At 54.4% G+C, this 6,000-nt stretch overlaps 1 protein-coding gene across 2 annotated transcripts in view; it reads left to right on the top strand.

Annotated features, from left to right (window-relative positions):
- Positions 1-3,450: 3,450 nt before the first annotated feature.
- AKT2 (AKT serine/threonine kinase 2) overlaps positions 3,451-6,000 on the top strand; it is a 46,819-nt gene continuing 44,269 nt past the window's right edge. Inside the window, exon 1 of one of the 2 annotated variants that reach the window (XM_043899168.1) lies at positions 3,451-3,658. The gene's annotated coding sequence lies outside the window, so the exon portion shown is untranslated. The remainder of the gene's footprint in view (positions 3,659-6,000) is intronic. The other variant, XM_043899167.1, reaches the window with a different exon arrangement.

Raw genomic sequence — 6,000 nt, 5'->3', positions numbered from 1 at the left:
ATGGAAGATCTGAGTGCCGCAACTGAGACCCAGCACAGCTGAATAAATAATTAAGTTTAAAAAGACACCCCCCCGCCCCCGCCCCCAGAACCTAACCTGTAACACTGATGAGTAAGTTCTATTGCTACTGTTTTGCAATGAGGAAAGGCAGGCTCAGAGAAATGAAGGGATTCTGGCAAGGACACAGGAGAGGCATGATTGGAACTAGGGCCTGTCTATTTCCAAAGCCAACGCATATTGTTCACCCCCAGGCTAGTTTGTTTCAAACTGCAAGGCACAAGCCAATAGTGGGTCAGAAAATCAATTCAGCAGGGTCTCAAATGGCACTGAAAACAAAAATTAAATACCAGAGTGCATCATAACGGAGAAGGCAATGGCACCCCACTCCAGTACTCTTGCCTGGAAAATCCCATGGACGGAGGAGCCTGGTGGGCTGCAGTCCACAGGGTCGCTAAGAGTCAGACGGGAAGGAGCGACTTCACTTTCACTTTTCACTTTCATGCATTGGAGAAGGAAATGGCAACCCACTCCAGTGTTCTTGCCTGGAGAATCCCAGGGATGGGAGAGCCTGGTGGGCTGCCGTCTATGGGGTCGCACAGAGTCGGACACGACAGAAGCGACTTAGCAGCAGCAGTGCATCGTAAGTTCGTGCTTGCTCAGTCGTGTCTCACTCTTTGTGACCTCATGGACTGTGACCCACCAGGCTCCTCGGTTCATGGGATTTTCCAGGCAAGAATACGGAAGTGGGTTGCTATTTCCTCCTCCAGGGGATCTTCCCCACCAAGGGATTGAACCCGTGTTCCCTGTGTCTCCTGCATTGCAGACAGATTGTTTACCGCTTGAGCTATTGGGGAAGCCCTAGAGTGCATTATACATAAGGGTAAATAGTATTTGGTGACACTTTTGTCTCATGAGATTATAGGTATACACCTTTGTCCACTAGGGTTTATTTGGCTGTACCATGACTTGCAGGATCTTAGTTCCCCAAAAAGGGACTGAACTTGCACTTCAGTAGTCAAAGCACTGAATCCTAACCACTGGACCCCCAGGGAATTCCTACCAGGTATTAAAATAGTTTGAAATGCAATACCCTTGACTACTGGGCATCCCAAGGGGCACTAGTGGTAAAGAACCAGCCTACCAATGCAAGGGACACAAGAGACTTGGGTTTGATTCCTTGGTTGGGAAGATCCCCTGGAGGAGGGCATGGCAACCCACTCCAGTATTCTTGCCTGAAGAATTCCAAGGACAGAGGCAGGGTATAGCCCATGGGGTCCCAAACAGTTGGACACAGCTAACTAGACACACACACACCCTTGACTACTAGTGCCCGCACACACACACACACACACACACACTTGACTACTAGTGCCCACACACACACACACACACACACACACACCCTTGACTGCTAGTGCCCGAACAAGTTCAGACACAAGCACGTGGGAGCTTTGAGGGAGGTCTCTGTGCATTGTGATCCACCCTGTGTCCCAGGAGGGACGGGATTTGGGTTAATCCAGGAAGACTTAGAGGTCGGGGAATGGGCTATGCACTGTTCATCATGGAGAGGAGTAAAGAGGGTAGGCCACAGCAGCCTTGAGTCTAGAGCAGAGCGGAAGAGCTACTTAAAAAAAATTTTTTTTTAATGTATCAGCTTTTTCTTTCTTTTTAAAAATATTTATGTATTTATTTGGCCCTGTTGGGTCTTCCTTGTGGCATGTGGGATCTTGGACCTTCCCTTCAGGCACTCAGGCTCTTCATTTTGGCTTGTGGGCTTCTCTCTAGCTGTGGCACGTGAGCTTCGTGTTTCATGGCAGGTGGAATGTTAGTTCCCAGACGGGAGACTGAACCTGAGTCCCCTGCATTGGAAAGCAGATTCTTAACCACTTCCTGTCCAGGAAATCCCAGGACCACTTCTTGAAACAAATACTCCTCAAGAGCCCATTCTGTGCCAGGCCCTTTGGTGGGCAGTGTTAGGTACACAGTGATGACTAAGTTAGTCCTAGACTTCTCCCTCCTGGGGCCTTCTGGGCAGTGGAGGAGACAGATCTGTTACCACACAGTGAGAGACTAAAATGGTCAGGGCTGTTTAGGCGGAAGCATTGGTCAGGGTGTGATGGGGGAAGGCCAGGAATTAGGAGGAACACAGAGCAGCGAGTTCCAAGCTGGAGTCTCATTAGTAAGGGCTGGTTCCAGCATTCAGTTTACCTCTGGGGAAGCCGGGGCTTCCCAGGAGGCGTGGTGATAAGCCACCTGCCAATGCAGGAGGCCCAGAAGACGCAGGTTCCATTCCTGGAGTAGGGAAGGGCAATCCACTCCAGTATTCTTGCCTAGGAAATCCTATGGACAAGAGGACCCTGGTGGGTTACAGTCCATGGGGTCACAAAGAGTCACACACGACTGCACACACACACACGGGGTCACAAAGACACGACTGAATACACACACACACACACACACACACACACACACACTTGAGCAGGACTTTGCCTGAAACACTCTCGCAGACTTAGGTAGACCCAGGATTTTTCAGCTCCCAGCCAGACTTTCTAGAAGTATGCACTAACCAATGCATACTTGCGAAGCTATGTGGCATTACTGGAACCCAACCTCAGAAGGTAGGAAGCCCCACCCAACCTATGAGAGAGCAGGGGCCCGGGTGCCAGATGTGTCATGGCTGTCTACTAGTCTAGTTAATAGAAGGCCAGGATCTGTGCAGTTTTATTTTTACAGGGCGATTTTAACGCCTTTGGAGGCCCAAGTTACCCCGTAAAAAAGTAACATTCCCATATTTCATTGATGTATATGATGGGCAGACAGGATTAATATTTTAGAGTCATAGCATGTCTTAATTGATATAAACCGTTCTGTTTACGTAAAACAGTCCAGTAGCCCAGTGACGCAACTATGATTGTTTCCATTTTGCATCTGTGGCTACTGAGGCACAGAAAACGGTCAAGCCTTCTGCCCACAGCCACCAGCAAGGAAATGCAAAGCTGGGTTTGTGCGGCTTCAGAGCCTGTGCTCAACCACGAGGAGATGTACTGGAAAGGAAACCCTGCCTAACGCCCGCTCCCGGGCTCTTTAAGAGCTTAGGAACCTGGACTAAAGACGAGGAAGGAGTAAAGCGAGATCAAAGCGTATGTAAATAACGACGGGGTAGGCCGGGCAATATCACAGCTGCCAGCCAGCCTCTAGGGACAGCAGGCGTCAGAATCCTACTGAGCCTGCGCAATTCTTTTTTTTTTTCTTTTTCCGCGTCTGGCGCCTGCGCGAGGCACATCCCAGGCCCACGCCGGCCCAAGCTTGCAGACTGTACGCACGCGCCCTTCTCTTGAGCCGCCACCTCCGCCACCTTGCGCTTGCGCCCTAGGGCTCTTCGGGGTCCCTCGCTCCCTGCCTTACGTCAGTTCCTGTTTGTGGCGGGAGAAGGCGGTATTTCCGTCCAGAGGGTGGGAGGGGGCGGTAAGCGGGGGCTGGGGGGAGGGGGCGGGGGGGCCGCGCCGCGCGAGCCGTTGGGCCTGGCTCCGCGAAGGCGTTGCCACCACTGCCGCCGCCGCCGCCGCCTCCAGGAAACGTAAGGAGCGGGATCAAGCGCAGCGTGGCGATGGGCAGGAGGAGAGCCCCGCCTGCGAAGCTCGGCGGCCGGCGGTGACAGGTGAGTGCGCCAGCGCCTGTCCCCGAGCGCGCCCCCCCCCCCGCGATGGTCGCGTCCGGAACCCCCACCGCCCCCCGCAAAGCCGCGCTGGGCCGTACCACCGGCGTCCGCCGGGCGGGGACCGTGGTCCTTGAGCCCCCCCCTCCTTTGCGGGACGGAGTGGGGGTGGCCGCGCGGGGGTGGTGGGACTGTCCCTGAGGGGGCGGGGGCGGCGGGTTGTACCACTGAGGCGGCAGGGGGCGCACATCAAAGAGCGGGGGAGGGCTGGGGGCGGCAGACCCCCGGCGTGTGCGGGCTGGGCGTTGAGCTAGTGGGCCGGGAGGGACGGCGCGCTGGGCGAGCGGGTGCGGAGCCTTGGAGGGGGCGCGCCTCACCCGGTGGAGGGGGCTGTATCTATTCGGGGCTGTGGGAACGGTTCCTAGAGCGTGTTTGGAGAGGTGGGGGCTTCTGGGCAGGGGGCCTGAACCTAGTGTGGCTGCGGTAGCGCCCTCTGGGTTGTACCACTGAGGTCCCGGGGCGGGTGAGGGGGGGAGCCATCCTTAGAAGTAGAGCCGCGCCTTATCAGAGGAGGAGATGGGATGTTTGTGATCTTGAACCGCGCGGGGCGAGGAGCCGGGCCCGAGGGGTGTTTAGGGGAGCACTGTGGGAACCCTGTAATGCCGAGCGATGAGGAAGGGGATCTGCCTTCTGTGTTTGGTGGGTGGAGCTTGGGGTTTACACTGAGTTGGAGGGGGAATCAGTTTTATTGAACTTCTTGTTGACTTTCGGGGGAACTGGGTGGTCAGTGGGGCTGCTCTCTACCCTAGAACCTTTGCATATTATTAAACTATATTTTAAGGTGTGTGGGACACCTGTGGCACATTCTTGCCGTGGTTTTAGCTGGGGCGTGGGGTGAGGGGGAGACGTCTTAGACGGTACTTGTTTTCTGAGCTTTCGGCTCCATATTAGGGAGGGGAGGGGTTATGAAGTTTGGATTTGAGGACCTGTGCCCCTGGACCTGCTTAAGGCTTGGGAGGAAGGAGTGTTTTGAGGGCCCCTTCTCCCCGAAGGCAGGATGGCTGGGGACGTCTTTATCCTTGGGATTCTGAGCACCCTTTTCCTTGCATTTGGAAACCTCTTGGGCTCAGCAAGTGTCCTAGGCGTCATTAGGCCCTCCATGTCTGCCTTTGAACCTTGTTTACTCTCCTCCTCTCAGAGAAAACATCCATCAGGACCTCTGGGCTGATAGTGGTTGATGGTGGGTGCTGGTGTCCCGCCCCCTCCATCCTGGCCAGGCCAGACACATGGTCCTGTCTCCTTGGTTAGCAGTCCTGCCGCCCATCATGTTTACGCTCCCCACTAGGCGATTAACAGTTGGCTTCACCATTAGGCGGCAGCGAGGCTGAGCGCTGTTTTCCCAGCTGTTCCTCTCTCCATAGGCCAAGGGGACTTGGGCGGGAGTGCCCCAGCCCACACTGACCCAGGGAGGAAGGCTGATCTGAAGGACTGGGGGCAGCTACCCCATGAATCTGGTTTCTCACTGTGGTTGCTGGGTGGGACCTTGGAGCAGCTCGACCCAGTCATGAGGCCACTGCCCCTGCTCCTCAGGCCAGCCTGTGACCTTGGCTTGCTCCGTAACCTTTGCCCTGGGTCTGGAGTTCCCAGAGGGCTGGCCGTAATCCCTCATTGACCCAGCTAGTGTGGGCTGGCGATGTGGTGGAAGCGGGCAGACAGTCGCTCTTGTCCACACCATCAGCTTCCAAGCTGATTGGCTTCCATGGGTTGTGGTTGCTGGAGAGAATGGTCCCTGAGCCTCTGTGGGGCCATGGTGGCTGCTATGTAGAATTTCTCTGCACCGGGGGTTTCTTCCTTTGGCCTGCTAACGTTTAAAGGGTTTGCCTGATGGGATTAACAGCAGTAGTCAAAACAGTAATCATGAGGTCAGTGCCTATTTATTGAGTGCATTCTGTGTGCCATAGGCTGTTTAGAATGCTTCACAAGGGTTAACATGCTGGATACTCACATCCTAGAGCTTTGTGTTCTGTTGTCATGATCTCCAGTTTAGAAGGGGAAACTGAGGCACAGAGTAGCACATCAGTTCCAGAGTTCATGAATTTTTTTGAACACTCAGCCTGTCACGCACATGACAGGCTGTTTACACACATGACCTCATTCAAACCTCCAAACACACCCATGGGGTAGGTACAGTTCTTCCCGTTTTATACACACCAATGAGCTAGGCAGCAGTGTGATACCCATTTTACAGGTGAGGAAACTGAGACCCTTGCTACGAAGTGAAATGATGTGCTCGACATCTCAAAACTGGAAGTGGTAGAGCTGGGAAGTGCACCCCTGGCCTGGTT

This window comes from Cervus elaphus, chromosome 4 (assembly GCF_910594005.1).
Source record: "Cervus elaphus chromosome 4, mCerEla1.1, whole genome shotgun sequence".
NCBI classification, from domain to species: domain Eukaryota; kingdom Metazoa; phylum Chordata; class Mammalia; order Artiodactyla; family Cervidae; genus Cervus; species Cervus elaphus.
The sequence above is the reverse complement of the archived record's forward strand: the minus strand, read 5'-3'. Positions and strand labels throughout refer to the sequence as shown.